General features: G+C 38.5%; 2 long non-coding RNA genes across 23 annotated transcripts; one reads left to right on the top strand and one right to left on the bottom strand.

The window, feature by feature from the left end:
• Positions 1 to 1,652: 1,652 nt before the first annotated feature.
• Positions 1,653 to 24,641, bottom strand: LOC145727242 (uncharacterized). Of its 20 annotated transcripts, XR_014177839.1 has the most exons (12): positions 24,501 to 24,641; positions 10,003 to 11,559; positions 9,651 to 9,943; positions 8,682 to 9,509; positions 7,817 to 8,602; positions 6,452 to 7,764; positions 6,100 to 6,392; positions 5,131 to 5,958; positions 4,266 to 5,051; positions 1,969 to 4,213; positions 1,800 to 1,908; positions 1,653 to 1,735 (listed from the first exon to the last, which is right to left on the bottom strand). It is a non-coding gene; the product is annotated as an uncharacterized LOC145727242 (long non-coding RNA). The 20 variants fall into 20 exon arrangements; XR_014177838.1 differs by having other exon boundaries at positions 1,800 to 4,213; XR_014177837.1 differs by having other exon boundaries at positions 1,653 to 1,908.
• LOC145727244 (uncharacterized) lies at positions 2,379 to 3,952 on the top strand. Of its 3 annotated transcripts, none has more exons than XR_014177842.1 (3): positions 2,379 to 2,520; positions 2,590 to 2,704; positions 2,764 to 3,952. It is a non-coding gene; the product is annotated as an uncharacterized LOC145727244 (long non-coding RNA). The 3 variants fall into 3 exon arrangements; XR_014177841.1 differs by having other exon boundaries at positions 2,578 to 2,704; XR_014177840.1 differs by having other exon boundaries at positions 2,590 to 3,952.
• Positions 24,642 to 24,874: the final 233 nt, after the last annotated feature.

Genomic DNA, 24,874 nt, shown 5'->3' with positions numbered 1-24,874 from the left:
GAAGATAAGACAGTGACGATAATGTTTGATGAAATTCATCTCAATCCTTTTATTGATTATAAAGGAGGAAATATAGTGGGAACAGCATTTAATAATTCAGAGGCTGCAACAAGTGCTTTTGCCTTTATGGTGAATAGCCTGTTATCACCTTACAAGGAGGTAGTTCACATTTTGCCTGTTAAAGCTATCACAGCAGAACAACTGCATGAGGTGTTAAAACAATTGATTAATGGGTTGGAAGATATGGGTTTTGAAGTGTTGGCGATAGTTTCAGATGCCAATAGAATTAATAAAAAAGCAATGACTTTCTTTTGCCACCCTTCGAAACTATTGAATACTTACCCACACCCAAAGGAACCTTCCAGACCACTGTTTTATGTTCTTGATACAGTCCATATTATAAAGAACATAAAGAATAATTGGCTCAATCAAAAACCAGATCAAACCCTACAATACCCTGCTATTAGTCAATTAAACTCTTCTGATAACCTGCAAGGACTTATTAAAACTGCCTCATTTGAAGCATTAAAGGAAATGCACAGAAAGGAACATTCTTTATTAGTAAAATATGGACACACTCTAAGTTTAAAATCATTGTATCCATCTTCAATTGAACGGCAAAATGTGAAGTTAACTTTGCAAATATTTAACTACTACATTGTAGCAGCACTCAGAGATTTAGGCCCAAAAATAAATTTACAAAATTACAGTGACACTGCCGATTTTATTGAACACATTTGCAAGTGGTGGGATATTGTAAATGTTAAATCACCCTTAAAAGGACTAAGAAAAAGAAACAAATACCAAGAACCAGTAACGATAAATTCAAAACATATTTTTGACTTTTTGGAATTTTTCCTCAACTGGCTAAAAACATGGGACACCTTAAATACATTCCAAAAACTGACAAGAGATACTCACCTAGCTCTATTCCATTCTACAGAAGCACTGCTAAATTTATCAAAGTACTGTTTAGAAAAGAAAAACTATACTTTTGTTCTGCTGGGAAAAATACAGACTGATAAGTTGGAAGAACGATTTGGAAACTATAAGTATAAAAACTAAGCGTTTTTTATACAGGGTGTCTGTTTTAAGTGCCCAAACTTTAATGTCGGATAGTACGTCGAAAAATAACAACACTTTGCTATATAAACCTATATCCAATAGGGCGTCGTTACTGATATACAGGGTGTTAAAGTTTTTTAAAAAAATTGCTTATTTGAGAATTTCTCGAAAACCGTTGGAGATATTGTAATGAAATTTTTGTGTGAATATCTCCTGTTCAAAACGTCTTCAATGAAATAAAAAATTGAACTGTGACGCAACCAGTGTCGTACTTACCGACGTACGCCTAGGTACTTTGGATAAAAAAAATGTTACGGCACTGCCTTTTTGGAAATTAAAATTTGTTTTTGAGATGACTGTTTAATTTGGGAGACAAAAGTCCTCTTGTGTTTTTTCGGATTGACGCACCATTTCAGAGTAAAAAAAGGAAAGGTTATAATGGTATAAAAATTTATTATTATCACATAACTTAAATTAGGAAACAAATTAAATAAAACTTAACAAATTAAAAGTTCAGAAAGAAGTAGTAGTCCATTTTCTTTCAGTGGAGTCGCAGGAGTACGAAAGGAAGGAAATGACAAACAGTCTTCTCCACAATACTTTTATTATGACCTTAGATGGTAAGGTCTGCTCGACAAGTTTCGGTCATATAAATGACCATCTTCAGGAGCTACAAGAATACCCACTTTACTTGGTGTACAAGAAGTTAAATGTTAAAAAACGAGAAAACGTACCTCAAATCAGTCGACCAATGTGACTACTGTCTTTTTACAAGGGGAGAGACAGAGAGACCCATGTTATGACGAAATAGTGAAATTAACAAAGTTAAATAGGTGAACAAAGCTGTAAAATTCAACACATGTAACTATGAATTAAAAAGATTATGTGAAATTTAATAGTTACCTCATTATGGAGAAAAATAACTATAGCACATTAAATCAAAAAATTAATTAAAATTAAACATAAACTTAAAACTAGACCCATTTAGGGCTGGGTGAGACCCTAGGGGGGAAAAAAAGAGCTTAACACTTGTGCACCATCCACAGAAAAGGCGATGAAACAGGAAAACAAAATGGAGGTGCAAAAATTTTTTAAAAAATTTCACATAGATAAGCCGTTAATTCGAAGGCAGAAGGGGAACCGTTAAGAGGGGGTTACAATAAAATAAAATCAATAAGTTAGCTGACAACAAGTAGATAGTTCTGCAACCCACAAAGCAATTGAGGATTAACAATAGAACGGTTAAAAACCCGCAACCATTCATACCGCAGGTAGTGAAGTTGAAAGTAAACAATGCACCAAACCAGCAAACAGGCGGACAACGTGTTACGCCAGATGGGGGTGGCTAATAGGGGTTGAAACAGGGTGGTAAAACTCGAAGAAGTGCCGACCCCGACCCAAAACACGGTAAGGGAGGGGATGGTGAAAGAGGAGGTGTTAGGGTTGTGTAAAAGGGTATGTGATGAATTAAAAGGTTAAGGACCTAAAAAAGGAGGTTGATGTATGGTTAAGCTGATCATTCAGGCAGGTGCACCCACCACAACCAGAAGCCTTGTTAATCTCAAGCACCTCAAGGTGGTTAAGAAGGCTGCCCTTACCACACACATGAAGAATCTTGAAACCTTGATCGGTGTTGAAGGTATGATCATTCTGACGAAGATGTCGAGAGAAATTAGACTTCATGTAAGCGGTATTTAGGTTGGGGTTGTTGGTGAACTTCAAGTACTCCCGAGTGTGTTCGTGAATGCGAGTGGCAAACTTCCTGCCCGTCTGACCAACATAGAGGGCATTACATCCTGGGGTACAACAGGACAGTTGGTAAACGCCTGATTTGTGGAGTTGGGGAGTAGGATCTTTGGAGTGGGAAAGGAATTGTCTAGAGGTGTTGGAGACTTTGAAGCAAATATTTATATTATTTGACCTGAAAATGTTTTTAATCTGAAATGACAGTGGTCCCAAAAAAGGAATGGAAAAAAATTTTGGGTTTTCAGGTTTGTCTAAATGTATTAAGTTCTTATTCATAAATTTTTTTTTTTTTTTTTTTTGTTTCACCATCCCCTCCCTTACCGTGTTTTGGGTCGGGGTCGGCACTTCTTCGAGTTTTACCACCCTGTTTCAACCCCTATTAGCCACCCCCATCTGGCGTAACACGTTGTCCGCCTGTTTGCTGGTTTGGTGCATTGTTTACTTTCAACTTCACTACCTGCGGTATGAATGGTTGCGGGTTTTTAACCGTTCTATTGTTAATCCTCAATTGCTTTGTGGGTTGCAGAACTATCTACTTGTTGTCAGCTAACTTATTGATTTTATTTTATTGTAACCCCCTCTTAACGGTTCCCCTTCTGCCTTCGAATTAACGGCTTATCTATGTGAAATTTTTTAAAAAATTTTTGCACCTCCATTTTGTTTTCCTGTTTCATCGCCTTTTCTGTGGATGGTGCACAAGTGTTAAGCTCTTTTTTTCCCCCCTAGGGTCTCACCCAGCCCTAAATGGGTCTAGTTTTAAGTTTATGTTTAATTTTAATTAATTTTTTGATTTAATGTGCTATAGTTATTTTTCTCCATAATGAGGTAACTATTAAATTTCACATAATCTTTTTAATTCATAGTTACATGTGTTGAATTTTACAGCTTTGTTCACCTATTTAACTTTGTTAATTTCACTATTTCGTCATAACATGGGTCTCTCTGTCTCTCCCCTTGTAAAAAGACAGTAGTCACATTGGTCGACTGATTTGAGGTACGTTTTCTCGTTTTTTAACATTTAACTTCTTGTACACCAAGTAAAGTGGGTATTCTTGTAGCTCCTGAAGATGGTCATTTATATGACCGAAACTTGTCGAGCAGACCTTACCATCTAAGGTCATAATAAAAGTATTGTGGAGAAGACTGTTTGTCATTTCCTTCCTTTCGTACTCCTGCGACTCCACTGAAAGAAAATGGACTACTACTTCTTTCTGAAAACTGCTGGTCGAGCAATTTTAGTCCGTGAATTCAAGAAGAACCTACTGGCGAGGAAGCTTACTCAACTGGACATCTGGTTCAATGGCGAGTGCCTGAGGAGGAATCTAAAACCGAATTATGTCTCCCTACGCTGCAACTCCAAGTCTACATCATCAAAGAGGGCGATCCAGCTGGCCACACGGGTCTGGATTAAGGATGAGGTCAAGAGGTTATATTTTAGACTTAGTAATACTGACCTTAAACTTAAGTGTTTATTTTTCAAACTAACCAATGTTCTGCACCCTGTTGAATTTGATTCACTGCACCATTCTTTACTGCAATTTGTGTGTGACATGGGGAGTAACAAATTCGAGGTTTTACAACGGAAACTATCAAGACTGAACCCCTTAACAGTGCCGACTCTTAACTACCTCAATCAAGCCACTTCCTACATAACCCCCAATGCAACCCTTACACTGCCCTCTACCTCACATCTAGCCTCCAATAACCCCCCACTTAGTCCGACAGATGGAACCACTTTTGTCAATAACATCTTTATTGGTGATTTTGGTGTTAAACCCATTCATAACTCAGATTTTTCTTTCCACCCTCGAACTTTAAACCTGTCAAACTGTACCCTATCCCAAAACGATTTAGATATTTTGAATTTAGGACTTAAATACAATTTCACTTTTTCCCCCAGAGTTAATGATTTACAAGTTTTCTCTGCCCATTTGGAGAACGTAATTTCTAGAGGTCTCCCTGAAGCTTCACAAGGTGCAGTTCGCTCTGCTTGCGCCGTCCATCTTAATAAGTTTCACGCAGGAGGTCTCTCTTCAGTGGTTCCTGCAGTAAGCAGGACGGAGAACAGGAACTTGTCCTCACTTAAGAGAAAAGTCAAAGACAACGATTTGATAGTAACAAAAGCTGACAAAGGCAATTGCGTAGTGGTTCTTGACAGAACTCAGTATGTGGACAAGGTCCTGGATTTTCTGAGTTCGGACTCCTTTGAGGTTTTAAACTCCTCCCCTCTGGACAAATTCCTGGTGAAATTTAAGTCAATTATTAATAGAGCCCAGACTACTTTAACACCTTTGGGATTTAATAAATACAAAATCATACCTATCAACCCTTCCGTTCCCAAACTCTATGGCCTTCCCAAAATCCACAAACCAAATATCCCCATCAGACCAGTGGTTTCCTTTTGCGGTTCTCCCTGCCACCATCTTTCTGCCTGGTTAAATGATATTATCCTTAAAACCACCGGTTTTAAAAGTAAATACTCCATAAAAAATTCATTTGAACTTTGCTCCCAACTTAAAGACTTAATCATCCCAGACACAGCAATCATGGTCTCCTTCGATGTTTCCAACCTCTTTCCCAGCATCCCACCACCTGATTGTTTAAACTTGGTCCAGGATTTGTTGTCAGCTTCGGAGGGTCTGGACCCATTCCAGGTGGAGGACTTGTTGACCCTGGTGGCTCTGGTACTGGACCAAAACTTTTTCCAGTTTAACAACACCTTCTACTCACAGTCCGGGGGCCTGGCTATGGGTTCTTGCCTTTCCCCTCTCCTGGCGGAGGTTTTCATGTCCAACATTGAACATTCCCTAGAATCCTACCACTCCTTCAACAAAATACTCTTCTTCAAAAGATATGTGGATGATATTTTTTGTATTTTTGATGGGTCTCTTGATGACCTTCAACAATTTTTCACGTTTCTTAATGATTTACACCATTCAATCTCATTCACCATGGAACTAGAGTCATCCCATAAACTACCTTTCCTTGATATTTTGCTTTACAGGTCTTGTAACCACATTGAGTTTTCCATCTATCACAAACCCACAAGCACTGACTGCATAATCCCCTTCCAATCCAATCATCCAATCAATCAAAAGGTTGCGTCTTTAAATTGTTTCTTTAACCGTCTTTTTAACATACCAATGTCTGAAACAAACTTCAACTTAGAACTTTCTTGGATCAGAACTGTAGCAACTAATAATAACTTTCCAAACACATTAGTTAATAAGGTTTATTATAACCATTTTAAAAAATTTATGAATAAGAACTTAATACATTTAGACAAACCTGAAAACCCAAAATTTTTTTCCATTCCTTTTTTGGGACCACTGTCATTTCAGATTAAAAACATTTTCAGGTCAAATAATATAAATATTTGCTTCAAAGTCTCCAACACCTCTAGACAATTCCTTTCCCACTCCAAAGATCCTACTCCCCAACTCCACAAATCAGGCGTTTACCAACTGTCCTGTTGTACCCCAGGATGTAATGCCCTCTATGTTGGTCAGACGGGCAGGAAGTTTGCCACTCGCATTCACGAACACACTCGGGAGTACTTGAAGTTCACCAACAACCCCAACCTAAATACCGCTTACATGAAGTCTAATTTCTCTCGACATCTTCGTCAGAATGATCATACCTTCAACACCGATCAAGGTTTCAAGATTCTTCATGTGTGTGGTAAGGGCAGCCTTCTTAACCACCTTGAGGTGCTTGAGATTAACAAGGCTTCTGGTTGTGGTGGGTGCACCTGCCTGAATGATCAGCTTAACCATACATCAACCTCCTTTTTTAGGTCCTTAACCTTTTAATTCATCACATACCCTTTTACACAACCCTAACACCTCCTCTTTCACCATCCCCTCCCTTACCGTGTTTTGGGTCGGGGTCGGCACTTCTTCGAGTTTTACCACCCTGTTTCAACCCCTATTAGCCACCCCCATCTGGCGTAACACGTTGTCCGCCTGTTTGCTGGTTTGGTGCATTGTTTACTTTCAACTTCACTACCTGCGGTATGAATGGTTGCGGGTTTTTAACCGTTCTATTGTTAATCCTCAATTGCTTTGTGGGTTGCAGAACTATCTACTTGTTGTCAGCTAACTTATTGATTTTATTTTATTGTAACCCCCTCTTAACGGTTCCCCTTCTGCCTTCGAATTAACGGCTTATCTATGTGAAATTTTTTAAAAAATTTTTGCACCTCCATTTTGTTTTCCTGTTTCATCGCCTTTTCTGTGGATGGTGCACAAGTGTTAAGCTCTTTTTTTCCCCCCTAGGGTCTCACCCAGCCCTAAATGGGTCTAGTTTTAAGTTTATGTTTAATTTTAATTAATTTTTTGATTTAATGTGCTATAGTTATTTTTCTCCATAATGAGGTAACTATTAAATTTCACATAATCTTTTTAATTCATAGTTACATGTGTTGAATTTTACAGCTTTGTTCACCTATTTAACTTTGTTAATTTCACTATTTCGTCATAACATGGGTCTCTCTGTCTCTCCCCTTGTAAAAAGACAGTAGTCACATTGGTCGACTGATTTGAGGTACGTTTTCTCGTTTTTTAACATTTAACTTCTTGTACACCAAGTAAAGTGGGTATTCTTGTAGCTCCTGAAGATGGTCATTTATATGACCGAAACTTGTCGAGCAGACCTTACCATCTAAGGTCATAATAAAAGTATTGTGGAGAAGACTGTTTGTCATTTCCTTCCTTTCGTACTCCTGCGACTCCACTGAAAGAAAATGGACTACTACTTCTTTCTGAAAACTGCTGGTCGAGCAATTTTAGTCCGTGAATTCAAGAAGAACCTACTGGCGAGGAAGCTTACTCAACTGGACATCTGGTTCAATGGCGAGTGCCTGAGGAGGAATCTAAAACCGAATTATGTCTCCCTACGCTGCAACTCCAAGTCTACATCATCAAAGAGGGCGATCCAGCTGGCCACACGGGTCTGGATTAAGGATGAGGTCAAGAGGTTATATTTTAGACTTAGTAATACTGACCTTAAACTTAAGTGTTTATTTTTCAAACTAACCAATGTTCTGCACCCTGTTGAATTTGATTCACTGCACCATTCTTTACTGCAATTTGTGTGTGACATGGGGAGTAACAAATTCGAGGTTTTACAACGGAAACTATCAAGACTGAACCCCTTAACAGTGCCGACTCTTAACTACCTCAATCAAGCCACTTCCTACATAACCCCCAATGCAACCCTTACACTGCCCTCTACCTCACATCTAGCCTCCAATAACCCCCCACTTAGTCCGACAGATGGAACCACTTTTGTCAATAACATCTTTATTGGTGATTTTGGTGTTAAACCCATTCATAACTCAGATTTTTCTTTCCACCCTCGAACTTTAAACCTGTCAAACTGTACCCTATCCCAAAACGATTTAGATATTTTGAATTTAGGACTTAAATACAATTTCACTTTTTCCCCCAGAGTTAATGATTTACAAGTTTTCTCTGCCCATTTGGAGAACGTAATTTCTAGAGGTCTCCCTGAAGCTTCACAAGGTGCAGTTCGCTCTGCTTGCGCCGTCCATCTTAATAAGTTTCACGCAGGAGGTCTCTCTTCAGTGGTTCCTGCAGTAAGCAGGACGGAGAACAGGAACTTGTCCTCACTTAAGAGAAAAGTCAAAGACAACGATTTGATAGTAACAAAAGCTGACAAAGGCAATTGCGTAGTGGTTCTTGACAGAACTCAGTATGTGGACAAGGTCCTGGATTTTCTGAGTTCGGACTCCTTTGAGGTTTTAAACTCCTCCCCTCTGGACAAATTCCTGGTGAAATTTAAGTCAATTATTAATAGAGCCCAGACTACTTTAACACCTTTGGGATTTAATAAATACAAAATCATACCTATCAACCCTTCCGTTCCCAAACTCTATGGCCTTCCCAAAATCCACAAACCAAATATCCCCATCAGACCAGTGGTTTCCTTTTGCGGTTCTCCCTGCCACCATCTTTCTGCCTGGTTAAATGATATTATCCTTAAAACCACCGGTTTTAAAAGTAAATACTCCATAAAAAATTCATTTGAACTTTGCTCCCAACTTAAAGACTTAATCATCCCAGACACAGCAATCATGGTCTCCTTCGATGTTTCCAACCTCTTTCCCAGCATCCCACCACCTGATTGTTTAAACTTGGTCCAGGATTTGTTGTCAGCTTCGGAGGGTCTGGACCCATTCCAGGTGGAGGACTTGTTGACCCTGGTGGCTCTGGTACTGGACCAAAACTTTTTCCAGTTTAACAACACCTTCTACTCACAGTCCGGGGGCCTGGCTATGGGTTCTTGCCTTTCCCCTCTCCTGGCGGAGGTTTTCATGTCCAACATTGAACATTCCCTAGAATCCTACCACTCCTTCAACAAAATACTCTTCTTCAAAAGATATGTGGATGATATTTTTTGTATTTTTGATGGGTCTCTTGATGACCTTCAACAATTTTTCACGTTTCTTATTGATTTACACCATTCAATCTCATTCACCATGGAACTAGAGTCATCCCATAAACTACCTTTCCTTGATATTTTGCTTTACAGGTCTTGTAACCACATTGAGTTTTCCATCTATCACAAACCCACAAGCACTGACTGCATAATCCCCTTCCAATCCAATCATCCAATCAATCAAAAGGTTGCGTCTTTAAATTGTTTCTTTAACCGTCTTTTTAACATACCAATGTCTGAAACAAACTTCAACTTAGAACTTTCTTGGATCAGAACTGTAGCAACTAATAATAACTTTCCAAACACATTAGTTAATAAGGTTTATTATAACCATTTTAAAAAATTTATGAATAAGAACTTAATACATTTAGACAAACCTGAAAACCCAAAATTTTTTTCCATTCCTTTTTTGGGACCACTGTCATTTCAGATTAAAAACATTTTCAGGTCAAATAATATAAATATTTGCTTCAAAGTCTCCAACACCTCTAGACAATTCCTTTCCCACTCCAAAGATCCTACTCCCCAACTCCACAAATCAGGCGTTTACCAACTGTCCTGTTGTACCCCAGGATGTAATGCCCTCTATGTTGGTCAGACGGGCAGGAAGTTTGCCACTCGCATTCACGAACACACTCGGGAGTACTTGAAGTTCACCAACAACCCCAACCTAAATACCGCTTACATGAAGTCTAATTTCTCTCGACATCTTCGTCAGAATGATCATACCTTCAACACCGATCAAGGTTTCAAGATTCTTCATGTGTGTGGTAAGGGCAGCCTTCTTAACCACCTTGAGGTGCTTGAGATTAACAAGGCTTCTGGTTGTGGTGGGTGCACCTGCCTGAATGATCAGCTTAACCATACATCAACCTCCTTTTTTAGGTCCTTAACCTTTTAATTCATCACATACCCTTTTACACAACCCTAACACCTCCTCTTTCACCATCCCCTCCCTTACCGTGTTTTGGGTCGGGGTCGGCACTTCTTCGAGTTTTACCACCCTGTTTCAACCCCTATTAGCCACCCCCATCTGGCGTAACACGTTGTCCGCCTGTTTGCTGGTTTGGTGCATTGTTTACTTTCAACTTCACTACCTGCGGTATGAATGGTTGCGGGTTTTTAACCGTTCTATTGTTAATCCTCAATTGCTTTGTGGGTTGCAGAACTATCTACTTGTTGTCAGCTAACTTATTGATTTTATTTTATTGTAACCCCCTCTTAACGGTTCCCCTTCTGCCTTCGAATTAACGGCTTATCTATGTGAAATTTTTTAAAAAATTTTTGCACCTCCATTTTGTTTTCCTGTTTCATCGCCTTTTCTGTGGATGGTGCACAAGTGTTAAGCTCTTTTTTTCCCCCCTAGGGTCTCACCCAGCCCTAAATGGGTCTAGTTTTAAGTTTATGTTTAATTTTAATTAATTTTTTGATTTAATGTGCTATAGTTATTTTTCTCCATAATGAGGTAACTATTAAATTTCACATAATCTTTTTAATTCATAGTTACATGTGTTGAATTTTACAGCTTTGTTCACCTATTTAACTTTGTTAATTTCACTATTTCGTCATAACATGGGTCTCTCTGTCTCTCCCCTTGTAAAAAGACAGTAGTCACATTGGTCGACTGATTTGAGGTACGTTTTCTCGTTTTTTAACATTTAACTTCTTGTACACCAAGTAAAGTGGGTATTCTTGTAGCTCCTGAAGATGGTCATTTATATGACCGAAACTTGTCGAGCAGACCTTACCATCTAAGGTCATAATAAAAGTATTGTGGAGAAGACTGTTTGTCATTTCCTTCCTTTCGTAAATTAAAAGTTATTTAGTGCCTTTTGGACAGAGATACTTTAGGGAAAGCTTACGTTAAGTTTTGACTGTGACAATTCTTATGGCTCTTTGTCTCAGTCAACACCCTGTATATCAGTAACGACGCCCTATTGGATATAGGTTTATATAGCAAAGTGTTGTTATTTTTCGACGTACTATCCGACATTAAAGTTTGGGCACTTAAAACTGAGACACCCTGTATATCATTATATTACTGCCTTGCTTTTCACTGCAATTTTAAACATAATAATCAATAATTTTGTCGCTTTTGTTTTTTTTACGCAATTTTTGTTACACAGGCAACATAGTTGTAGTTTGTCAATTACCTAGTAAGCTTAACTATATATTTGTATCAATTTTTGCTAATAACTCAATCAGTGACACTATATCTGTGCTGTGTGCAAAGAAAGTCTTATTTTTTTTCTTAACTTTCAAGGTACCTGGTACTGACGTTGTTACCTAAAAATAAAAAAAATACAATACAAATTATTATTCTAGAATCTAAGTGATGTTTTAAAGTAAAAGGTTCTTAATTCACCTCATAAACTCCTCAAAATAAACCGACTGATGCTTGGGCAAAAAACAACACCATCATACTGCAGTATGTGGCAGACACCCTGTATATTGCGGTTATTAGTTATTAGTGTTACATAGCGATAATTGTAAACTCGCTGAGGCAGCAGTAAGCGCGAGCCAGGTGAATGTATTGTAAAACATGACTAGGACAGAATAAACTAGGTTATCGAAGTAAAGTGTTGTCTTACTATTCGGGAGTCCTGACTAGAGGAGGCGGACTAAATATAAAGTATTACATGGCGACCCTGCCAGCCCTCTAGCGTTCCTACATGACGTCGGCACCGCTACGAACAATGGGAAAAGCTAATTCCAAGGAGGAAATTGTAATAAACCAGGCATCAAATGGGGATGCGAGAGGCCAAATTTCAACAAATGGACTTACGCTATCCGAAGCCCTATTAATTGGATTGGTGGTAGCCGTAGTAGCAGGCGCTACTTATTTGGTAGTCAGGCGTTGTCGTAAGGGACTAAGGACTAAGGACAAGTAAACAGGGAAATGCTGCGTCGATCCGCTGACGCCTTGAATCAAAACCAGGAAGAAGTTTAAGTTTTAGGGTTTTTTTTTAGGATAAATGGGAAGAAAGACATGTAATTAATGGAGACTCCAATGGAATAATGAATTGATGAACTAGGAAAAGAAATATTATAATAATTAATTACCAAGGGACTATAGTGATGAACAAAAAGGGATTAGATGTTAATAAGTTTGCATGTAAGTTAAGAATATTAAAATTAATTTGGGGGTTATTTTATTAATGTAAAGCATAGTTATAACACTATTTCGGGGATCAGAAAGTAAGGACGCGTTATAAGCCACGATTTTATTCTACAATTTTACTCTTTATTAAAAAATTACGTAAGGGTTCTTATGGGAGATAAACTTAATGAAATACTAGGCTCTTTAAATAATATAAAAACTAACTGTAAGAACCAATTCCAAAACCCGGCCTAAACGCAACATAGTAGGCCGCACCACTTGCTGTTGAAGGTCGCAGCAACCTAAATGCGGCCAATCAGAAGAGCCGCCTGCCAGACGGTCCATATTTGGACATCTTACAATAAACACAAGTGCGCGTGCAGATTATGTTAGTTACGCACGGCTCTCGGGCATTCTGTTTACGACTACGCCGCGAAAAGCTTAATACGTTGTTTTCTACTTGTTTGCAAGAACCTATTTTAAAATATATTAGTTAAGGGAAAGGTGTGTTTAATTGACTCATCATTAACGCTCCTCTCTTACAAATTGGCGTCCAACTTGTGGCTTGCAGCAGTTTTTAAAGAAAACTTCAGGAATTAACGGTGTTTTTGTCGAGTTCAATCGGACATTTTGTGACTCTCGAACGTTCGTCGCGAAAATCTGGTTACTCTTCGTTTTCCGTGTGTACGTCCCGTGAACGTGAATGTACATTTCCAAGAACATTTCGTTGCTACCTCGCGAAAATTCTTAGAAAAAAACTCATCCACGGCTTCATTGAACTTTTACGTGCTTTATTTGCTAATGAATAGTGAAGCATTTGTGTACAACTAGAGGCAGTTACTGCGGTAAGTTTTGTCATTGAATTGTTCTTCAAAATTCGACAATCTGCCACCGCCAACCGTAAAGTATTGGCTTCGAAGCCGAGAAGAGACTAGTGAAGATAATTTTCCTCCGAGTGACCTTGAAATGGATCACGTGACATTATCCAACGAACAGTTTCAAGAACTTATTGCACGAATTGGTGCAGTTCCTTTACCAACCGCGAGTGATGGCAATTTTTCAACATGTTCATCTCGGTTTAACGGTAATAAAAACAGTGACGTAAACGCTTTCATCGATGCTGTTGAAACTTTCAAAGATTGCTCAAAAGTGTCCGATTCAAACGCGTTACGCGGACTGTCTATGTTGTTAGATGACTTTGCTGCTACGTGGTGGCAAGGCGTTAAAGACTCTGTAGATTCTTGGGATGATGCAATTAATCTATTGAAAATCACGTTTGGTCCAAGAAAACCCGCGTATCTAGTGTATCGTGAACTTTTTGCTAATGAACAAGATTCAAAGACTCCTTCAGACGTTTTTATTTGTAAAGCTAGGTCACTTCTGGCTCAGCTTCCAACCGGTACTCTTAATGAGTCAGTTCAACTAGACATGGTGTACGGACTTTTACAAAAACGTATTCGCGAACGGGTTCCGCGTGATAAAGTTTTGACTTTTAATGACCTGCTCAAGCATTGTCGAGAAATTGAAGAGACTTACAGTGAACACTTCTCGGAACACTTTGAAGTCAAACGAGATAGTGACCGAGTTAACGACAAACGACCTAAATGTAAATTTTGCAAATACTTAGGACACACAGAGGACGAGTGCCGCAAGAAACGAACTGCCAAAGCCAGTGCAATTTCTTCCTCCACTGCGCCGCAGGAACATTTAAATATGGTTTCTGCTCCTAGCCCCTCTCAACCAAGTAGTTTTCAAAATTCTGTTAGAACTAATAGACCAAATCAGCTTACTTGTTTTGGTTGTCAGCGACCTGGATACATCAAGTCAAACTGTCCCACGTGTTCTGGTGGTGTCTCTTCACTTGATTTTTGCTGTTTAGAGGGCGACGTTGCCAAACTGTCACCACAGCCTCGACCATTATTCAACATCTCTATCATGGGCTTGAATGGCTCAGGAATCATTGATACGGCCGCAAAACAGAGTGTTGCAAGTAGCTCTTTGTATAAAGCGCTACATCAAAAAGGAGCAACATTTACTGCATCTAGGGCTAATATTAAATTAGCAGATGGCAGTGTTAAGACTCTTGACACCAAGATTGTTACAGTGGACATACTTCTACAAGGTCGTACCATACCCACTACGCTAGTATGCTTGCCTGATGCCAATAAGACTCTACTTGGAATTGATTTCCTTCAAGCCGGAAATATAGCAATCAACCTTGGACAGTGTTGCTGGTACTTTGCAGAAGACGACTTCAATCAACATGAACTACGATTTGAAGATCAACACAATGTGGAATTTAACGACGCTACCATCGAAGCTTTGTCCATAACCATGTTGAGAGAGAACGAAGGAACTATGCTATCTTATGAGCAAAAGAAAATTCTTTCTGACACAATCACTGTAAATCAAGATGTTTTTGCTCTAGGGGGAGATCCCACTCCCTTTGCAGAACATAGAATAGATACTGGAAATAATCCTCCTATATCTGTTCCACCTTATCGTATGACACCTGCAAAAAAAGCTCAACTTGAAATTGAACTTAACAAACTCTTGGAAGCTGGGATTATTGAAGAGTGTGAATCAGCATGGTCCGCACCTGTCGTCCTTGTGCCCAAAAAGGATGGAGGCACAAGACTGTGTGTAGATTATCGGGCATTAAACGCTATCACGGTGCCTGTGAGTTATCCGCTTCCCAGAATGGATGATTTACTCCATTGCACTAAAAAAACATTCTATATGTCAACACTTGACTTGAGGGCGGGTTACCATCAAGTCCGAGTTCGGCAGGAAGATCAAGATAAGACCTCGTTTGTGACCCCCTTTGGAACGTTCCGCTACTTAGTGATGCCCTTCGGCTTGCGAAATGCGCCAGCCACGTTCCAGCGGCTCATTGATCGATTTAGAGGCGGACTTCCACATGTTTTAATTCTTGCTTACCTGGACGATATTTTCATATTGTCAGAGACCTTTGAACAGCACGTTAAAGATCTCCTAAGTGTATTTGAACGACTAAGAATGTTTAAATTACGAGCAAATCGGGAAAAATGTACCTTTGCGAGTTCGCAAGTGAAATATTTAGGCCATTATATCACTGCTCAAGGTATCCAAGTGGATCCAGAGAAGACAGCTGCCATTGACAAAATGTTACCACCACAGAACATAAAACAGGTTCAGTCCTTTTTGCAAAGCTGTTCGTGGTATCGCCGATTTATAGACCAGTTTGCTGAAATAACCCGACCTTTGACTAATCTTTTAAAGAAAAATGTGACCTGGACATGGGGACCACAGCAACAACATGCCTTCCTAACTTTGAAGAAAAAGCTGACTACTGCCCCCATTCTACAACAAAATGACGGCTCGAAACCGTACATGTTGCGAACCGATGCATCAGCATATGCCATAGGTGCCGTCCTGCTACAAGGTGAAGGATTAGAGGAACGCCCGGTGGAATATGCCAGTAGATTACTAACGACGGCTGAGCGTAACTATTCGACGACAGAGCGCGAGGCATTAGCTGTAGTTTGGAGCTTGAACAAGTTCCGAGGATACTTGGATCACTCATCAGTAATTGTAGTCACGGATCACCAACCACTGAGATGGCTACTCAGCATTAAGACGCCAACTGGACGTCTAGCACGTTGGGCTTTAATGATCCAAGGTTACAACTTAAAAATTGAATATGGTCCTGGAAAACTCAATGCCATTGCAGACATGTTATCAAGACCGCCTTGTAAACATTCTAATGACGACTCTTGTAGTATTTGCTACCTTACTATTGACATACCAAAACGTACTCCGAATGAAGTGAGAGCAGAGCAGTTGAAAGATCCAGATCTCAAGAAAATCATAGAAAGTTTTGAGGATGTACACAGTAATGAATACGCCCGCTGGACCTCAAGGGGATACATCATGACTAATGGCGTTCTATACAAGTACGCAGATCCAGATCTTGAAGATGCTCAACTGGTTGTACCAATTCACGAAAGGAATAGAGTGTTGGCTGAACATCATGACGCCCCTACCGCCGCTCATTACGGAGCTGAACGAACTATTCACAGAATATCAAGACTTTATTATTTTCCCGGTATGAGACAATTCATCCAGAATTATGTCAAAAATTGCCCTGATTGTCAAAGATATAAGGCAACCAATCAAAAACCAGCTGGATTAGTTCAGACGCCAGCTTACAATCAAAGATTTGAGGTTCTAGCAATTGATTTATTTGGACCATTACCCGAAACACCAAAAGGTGAACAATGGATATTTATAGTGGAAGATACTTCTACCAAATGGGTCGAGCTCTTCCCACTTATCAAAGCAACCGCCCAAGAATGCTCCACAAAACTAATTGACGAAGTGTTCCTTAGATTCGGATTTCCTCGCCGAATCATATCAGACAATGGTGTTCAATTTGTCTCACATGTCATGCAACTAGTGTGCCAAGCAATGAACATTAAACAGAGTTTAACACCATTATACCATCCACAAGCTAATATGGTCGAACGGAAGAACCGCGACATGAAGCAGAGACTTGCAACTTTGGTAGGCAAAGACCACACAACTTGGGCTGAACAGCTTCCGAGTATACGATTTGCCATGAATAGTGCTAATTGTCAATCGACTGGATTTAGTGCTGCTTACTTAAACTTTGCCAGAGAGCTAAGGAGTCCTGATGAAGTTGTTAATGACTTACGACCAGTAGTCCAATCCGACAATTTCCTTCCAGAAATAACCCCTTACTTGAAGCAAGTTTACATGACATTGATAGAAGCACAAACAACTAATGAGAAAAGACAAGATTATCAAAAGCAGTATGCTGATCTAAAGCGAGCAGAGACACCTGATTACGCTATAGGTGATAAAGTACTGGTTACTACACACACCCGAAGCAGTCAAGACAAGCATGTAACCGCCAAGCTGGATCCTAAAAGAGATGGACCTTATACAATCATCCGCCGTGTATCAGCGGTATCTTATGAAATCGCCAGCTCCGACCAACTTGATGAACCACTGGGAGTATATCATTGCAGCGCCTTACGAATGTACCATGGTGGTCAGTCTGGAAGTCCTATAGTGCCTATACGGAAAAGGGGACGCCCTCGAAAGAACCCAGAACCTATAAAAGCTGGTTCCTCGACGTCACCGTCTTCACAACCAGAGGGGGAGACTGTAAGAACCAATTCCAAAACCCGGCCTAAACGCAACATAGTAGGCCGCACCACTTGCTGTTGAAGGTCGCAGCAACCTAAATGCGGCCAATCAGAAGAGCCGCCTGCCAGACGGTCCATATTTGGACATCTTACAATAAACACAAGTGCGCGTGCAGATTATGTTAGTTACGCACGGCTCTCGGGCATTCTGTTTACGACTACGCCGCGAAAAGCTTAATACGTTGTTTTCTACTTGTTTGCAAGAACCTATTTTAAAATATATTAGTTAAGGGAAAGGTGTGTTTAATTGACTCATCGTTAACGCTCCTCTCTTACATAACTTATTTAAATCAAGTTACGAAAGACGACAATCGGCATACGTACAAAAAAAGGTTGACGAAGCAAAAGTTATTTTTGGCGAGCTCAAAGGGGAGGTTGCTGTTATAAATAGGAAAATAAACGCCTCAGAAGTAGAGCAAGCTGACATTTTATTAGTTAAAGATATTGTGGAAAAAATTAAAAGAGTGTATGAAGAAATTTTGGCTTTTGGGCAAAGTCAACAAAATACTAACAAGTCGGAGGCAATCATGGCGTCTTTTGATATAAAAGTAGCTTCTAACTTGTTACCTGTACTAAATGATTCCGAGGAAAATACTAAAAAATTAATCGATGCTGCTGAATTTTATAATTCTACACTTAAAAACGAGGATAAAGAAAAATTAATCAATTTTATTTTAAAAACTAAGCTTTCAAGCAACGCCAAGCTAAGATTGAAAACTACCTATAATTCGCTCGAGACCCTCGTAACGGATATAAAAACTTATCTTTTGACTCGAAAATCACCAACCGCTCTTCAAGCACAGTTATTTTCTATAGAGCAAAGCAGTAGATCTATTGAGGAATTTGGAAAAGAACTAGAGGACCTTTTTGTTGGTCTAACGATTTCGCAAGCAAACGACGACCCTGATATTTATGAAATTTTGAGACCAATTAATGAAAAATCAGCTATTAAAAGGTTCGCGAATGGTCTTAGGAGCCAAAGGCTTAGTACCATTATTTCAGCAAGAAATTTCGAATATTTAAAAGATGCAATAAAAGAAGCACAAGACGAAGAGAATTATTTTCTAAATGATGGTAACCAAGTTTTTAACATGAGTCATAGGAGTAGAGGAAACAGTAATCGGAATTCTTATAGGGGTTTCAATAGAGCTAGATCGTCTTCAGGCCAATTTAATAATAACAATTCTCGTAACAATAATTATGCTAATTTTAACAATAACGGCCAGAGATTCGTAAGAAATGGACATTTTAATCGAGGCAGTAGGAATTTCCGTGGTCAGCGATTTCAAGGAAATCGAGGACGGCCATTCAACCCGCGCAGTAGCGACGGTGCTAGGGGATTCCGACATAATGTTAATTTTGCTTTTGCTGAACAAGGATTAAATGTAAGTGAGGAAAACAATACTCATCAAACCGGCGAAACGTTTTTTCGTCCCTAAAAACAGAAACGATAGCGAAAACATTTTTACTTACTCAGATAATTACTTCAATTCAGTTTTTTTTTACATAAATAAGAAAAAAGTAGATTTTCTGATTGGTTCAGGAGCATCCTTATGTGCACTTCAACTAAGATATTTGGACCCATCCATACCTTTGTATAGAGAAAAATTAGAAATTAAAGGTATAGGCGGTAAATTAGTTTCGATAGGTTATAGTTTCTTGAATCTTTACGTAGAACAGATAAAATTTAGGATTAAATGTTATATATTCGAATCTCTACCATGCCGTACTAATGGAATAATTGGAGAGAACTTCTTGAGGTTATACAAAGCTAACCTAGATTACGAAAAAAATGCATTGACACTTTTAAACGAAGACAAAAAAGTAGTTCTTGACTTAAGGGCTACAGATAATCATGTTTTGGTAATTCCGCCTAGATGTGAAATTGTTCAGTACATTAAAACAGGAATGACAGAGGAGTGCGTGGTTTTACCGAATGAGATATGCCTGGGTGTATTTGTGGCAGGTGTAATAGCGCAACCAATAAACGGAGAAGTACCAATAAAAATTTTGAACACTCGCGAAAGTGAGGTTTATTTAAAAAATTGTTTACCTAGGGCCGAAAGGTTGAACGACTATACTTGTTGTCAATTTAGTGACCAAAAAACTTCAGTCAGTAGAGTAAAGAAATTGTTTGATTTGTTAAAATTAAATTACTTAAATGAAGAGGAAAAAGTTTCCATGGAAGGACTCACAGCAAAGTATGCGGACATATTTCATATGCCGGGAGATAAATTGTCAGTTACAAATATTTATAAACAGTCAATCCAGATTAAACCAAATACGCAACCAGTATACGTAAAACCTTATAGGCTAGCGCAGACCCAAAAAGACGAAATAAATAATCAAGTTTCGCAAATGCTTGAAAACGACATTATCGAAAGTGCTCAAAGCGAGTGGTCTTCTGCGGTCTTGTTAGTGCCAAAAAAGAGTGATTCAACGGGAGAGAAGCGTTCTAGGCTTGTGTTGGACTACAGATTTTTAAACCGTACTTTGGTAGACATTAAATTTCCTATAGCAAATGTAGTTGATATTTTAGATTCGTTGGCAGGCGCTCTCTATTTTTCGCATTTAGATTTAAGTCAAGGCTATTATCAGGTTGAATTAGACGAGCAAAGTAGGAAATTTACAGCTTTTACAACAGATCGCGGCCAGTGGCAAATGAAAAGGCTTCCAATGGGGTTAAAAATCAGCCCTAGTGCATTTTCTAGGCTAATGACAGTTGCCATGGCAGGTCTCAATTACGAAAAATGCTTTGTTTACCTAGATGACTTGATTGTGTTTGGGAGAAATTTGAGCGAACATAATAAAAATCTAACAGACGTCTTTAACCGGCTACGAAAAGTAAACTTGAAACTAAATCCTTTAAAATGCGAATTTTTAAAAAAAGAAATACTTTATCTGGGCCATATCATTAGCGAAAAAGGGATATCGCCTGATCCAGATAAAATTCACGCATTGAAGGAATACCCAACTCCAAAAAATTCTGACGAGGTAAAACGGTTTGTAGCTTTTCCTAACTACTATCGGAAATTTATACCAAAATTTGCAAAAGTATCGGTACCCCTAAACAAGCTCTGTAAGAAGTATGCAAGATTTGAATGGACAGTGGAATGCGACGAATGTTTTCAAACGTTAAAAAACGCTCTAACAAACTACCCAATTTTGGATTATCCCGATTTTTCTGAACAAAATGAGGTCGTAACCGTATATGGTCGAAAATTTAAGATACGAACGGACCATAAGCCTCTTTTGTATTTATTTAGCTTAGCTGACCCTTCGAGTAGATTAACAAAATTTCGCTTGGGGCTGGAAGAGTACGATTTTTATATAGAATACGTAAGAGGTAGTGAAAATGTAACTGCCGATGCTCTATCGAGGATTAATTTAACTTCAGAGGAATTAAAAAGTCTAAGCAATAATATAGTGACTGTTATGACTAGAAATCAGTTTAAGGGTTTAAAAGAACAAGAAATTGAAGGGGATAAGAATAATCCTGCAAATGTTAGGCCTGATCAACGGAACATTGTAGAAATTCTCAAACCGCCAAAAATCGGTGTTGAACTAATTATAGCGACCCAAGCACAAATAATATCTATACAAAAATACGTGACAGAACACTTTGGGAATTTTTATTTTGTTAAATCACAGTCTAGTTTGTTTTATTATTATGAGGAAGCCGGATCAACATTGGCGCGAGACGAAATGTTGACGGATCTGATTGGAATAAGTAATAAAGCAAAAATAAAGGAAGTGTTTATTTTGAAAGACAGTACGAGTATGGAGTTTATTAAAGAAATAGGTAATGGAATAAAAAATACAGTAAATTGGAGGGGCCCCCGTATACTAGTAATAAAAGGAGTTAAGAAAGTAATAGATATGGACGAAAAAACAATTATTTTAAATGATTTCCATTTACTTCCCACTAGTGGTCACGCAGGTATAAACAGGATGATAAACAACATTAAGAGATATTATTTCTGGTCGGGTTTAGACATAGACGTTAATAACTTTGTTAAAAAGTGCGACAAATGTCAGAAACAGAAATATTCTAATCACTATATCAGAGAACCTATGGTAGTTACTTCTACTGCCAATTTTTCATTTCGGAAGGTGTATTTGGACATTGTAGGACCATTACCAACCGATTCAGACGGGTTCAATTACATCCTCACACTCCAATGTGAACTTACTAAATTTGTTGAGGCATATCCTTTAAAAAACAAGGATTCTGTGTCTGTGGCAAGATCTTTTGTGGAAAACTTTATCTTACGATACGGGATTCCACAGGAGATTGCTGCTGATAGGGGATCGGAATTTATATCTTCCACCGTAAAGGAAATATGCACACTTTTAAATATAAAACAGATTAATTCTACAGCTTACCATCACGAAAGTATCGGGGCATTAGAAAATTCGCACAAAGTATTAGGTGCGTACTTAAGAATTCAAACCGAAAATTTAAATGACACATGGAGTACATGGATTCCCTATTGGTGTTTTTCATATAACACAACGGTCCACACTGAAACAAAATACACACCTTTCGAACTAATTTTTGGCAGAGAGTGTAAAATTCACAATAATTTGACTAATATTGTAGAGCCTATTTATAATTTTGAAAGTTACCCTCTTGAGCTAAAATATCGATTACAAAGAGCTCACGATGACGCCAAAAACAACTTAATACATTCGAAATTAAAGCGAAAAGAGATATATGATAAACGAGTCAACCCTATCGAGTATAAGCCAGGGGATATGATTTTACTTAAAAACGAGGACGGTACTAAATTAATGACGCCTTGCTTTCTGGGTCCGTAAGTCGTTGTTAAGGAAGACACTCCAAATGTAGTGGTCTTGAAAGATAATAAGGAACATGTAGTTCACAAAAATAGAACTAAGTTATATATTCAATAGGACGTTATAATATTATGAGTAAGTTAGATAAGGGGCCTCTTTTCTCTCTAACTATATTTTTCTATATATACAGTTTTTTTTATATATATACTTATTTTAGTTTATACTTTCAAAGTTTAATAAAAATTGTAGTTAAATTGGATTATTAGGTGTATATTTAAGTATTTTTAAAACATTATATCACATGAAAGGGATCTTTGAAAGAATTTTCATTTTAAGGAAATGCAAATTCTTTCAATTAACCGGGGTAGATGGAGTATGTGGCAGACACCCTGTATATTGTGGTTATTAGTTATTAGTGTTACATAGCGATAATTGTAAACTCGCTGAGGCAGCAGTAAGCGCGAGCCAGGTGAATGTATTGTAAAACATGACTAGGACAGAATAAACTAGGTTATCGAAGTAAAGTGTTGTCTTACTATTCGGGAGTCCTGACTAGAGGAGGCGGACTAAATATAAAGTATTACACCCCAACAAAGATGTGGTACTGTGTACAGCGTTTACATATCTAACTATAAAAACTTTAGTAGAAGAAGCAGAAGAATATTTTTTAACTTGTAATTCCCAAAAATCAATTTTAACTCTGTATACTTTGTCAAACTTAAAAAATATTTCAATATTTGAGGGGCATAGCTGCAATGCACATAATTGTGAATATATTTTAAATATTTTATTAAATTCATTAACCAATATTTTTTTTAAATAACTACTGTAAAAAACAAAATGATGTACCTAAAATTAAAAATATGCCCAAATTAAAGAGATTATAGGTGACCCTCAAAATAATCATAAAGCTTTTGAATAATTAAAACTTGTACCTAAAGTTTAATTCTAAATAATAATAAATAAAATTTAGTACTATATGTATTAGATATATTACAGTGTATATGTCTCCATTTGTCTCACAAATTTCTTAGTAATATTGAGTAAATTAAGTTTAATCTGTTAGGAAATCTAGTCTGACAAACAATTTTTTTGGTTCCATGGAATTCATCATAATAATTTAAGTATAATGTTTTTTCTCACTTGACCACCCTAAAGCAGTAAAGCATGAATCAGTGTAGCTATGAATTAGCCACTATAATTAGAATAATAAGTATATAGCATAGTGAAATTATTACTAACTTTAGAAAACATGTATTTACCTACGGCCTCAATGTAAATAGCTGTTTACGCATAGTTTTCCGTTACGTAATGAAGCTTGTGACGCTCTTTTGTTGGGGATGCAAATACCCCTTTTGACACTAGTCTGAATTTTAAATTTAATTGCCTCGGGCACCACCTGGTTTCAAATAGCCGCGGAGCGTAAACCAGGAAAACGCTCCGTCTACCGGGGTAACTTTTAAGACAGTCGAAGAAGGAAAGCGGGCGCTAAGGTTTCGCAAGGCTGACAGGCCCAATGAAAGACAAAAATTAATTTACAAGCTCACCGGGTCGTGTTTCCAAATAAACTAAACAGAAATTAACACTCTGAAACACTTAAACAAAAATTATGACTACGGACCTACGGTGGTTAACGAACAGAACCAATCGGAAAACAAAAGTCGGAACCCTAACGGTATCTTAAGTCTTAAACAAAAACAAAAGCAAGTGTAAAAATGAGAGAGAGCGTGTAACTTTGATTTAAGTGATCAATTTCAACCTAAAGCGTGTAAGTCGGGACGCGGGTGACAAAGTAGTTAAACGTACCAATAAAAGCGGTCAAATAAAAGGTGTACGCGTTAACGGGCAGCTGTCCTGGCGGTTAAGAACAGGAGAAATTCGGGTGCTAGCTACGGTATACTAATTACTGGAGAAATCCGTCGGGTCAATACGAGTCCAACGACGGCTAACTACGGTGTACTAATTACTGGGAAAATCCGTCGGGTCATTACGAGCCCAACGACGGCTAGTTACGGTATACTAAATACAGGGAACAACCAAAAGGAACGGACAGGTATTGCGGTATAGTCCCAGAACAGATGCCGTACCGGTACACGCGGTTGGATGGTACTTACTGCTAGTCGGAGCGGGTAGACTGGTTCGGACGCTGACCGCAGGTGGAAGAGGCCGTTTGCCACGTGCAGGCCAGTTTTATTACCTGCAATGCCCCACTCACCTACGTACCATGTATGGGGGGACCGGAAACGCGCGCACTGCCACACACTGGGTGCCGGCAGGACGCCGTTGCAGGTTAACTGCGGTACCACAGCCGCTGAACATTCGGCTGCGTAAAACTCATTAACCACGCATTTATCAATTAGCGGTTTTCCGCGACACATCGCTATAACCCGAACGAAAAGTAACCGACGTCCCGATCCTAAACTGACAAGAACGGAGAAAATCCGACTGTGGGAACTTTAGCAATTAAATCGATGATTCCGGTTGGTCG

Source organism: Ips typographus, linkage group LG3, assembly GCF_016097725.1.
Source record: "Ips typographus isolate SLU linkage group LG3, UJ_Ityp_2.0, whole genome shotgun sequence".
NCBI classification, from domain to species: Eukaryota; Metazoa; Arthropoda; class Insecta; order Coleoptera; family Curculionidae; genus Ips; species Ips typographus.
The sequence above is the reverse complement of the archived record's forward strand: the minus strand, read 5'-3'. Positions and strand labels throughout refer to the sequence as shown.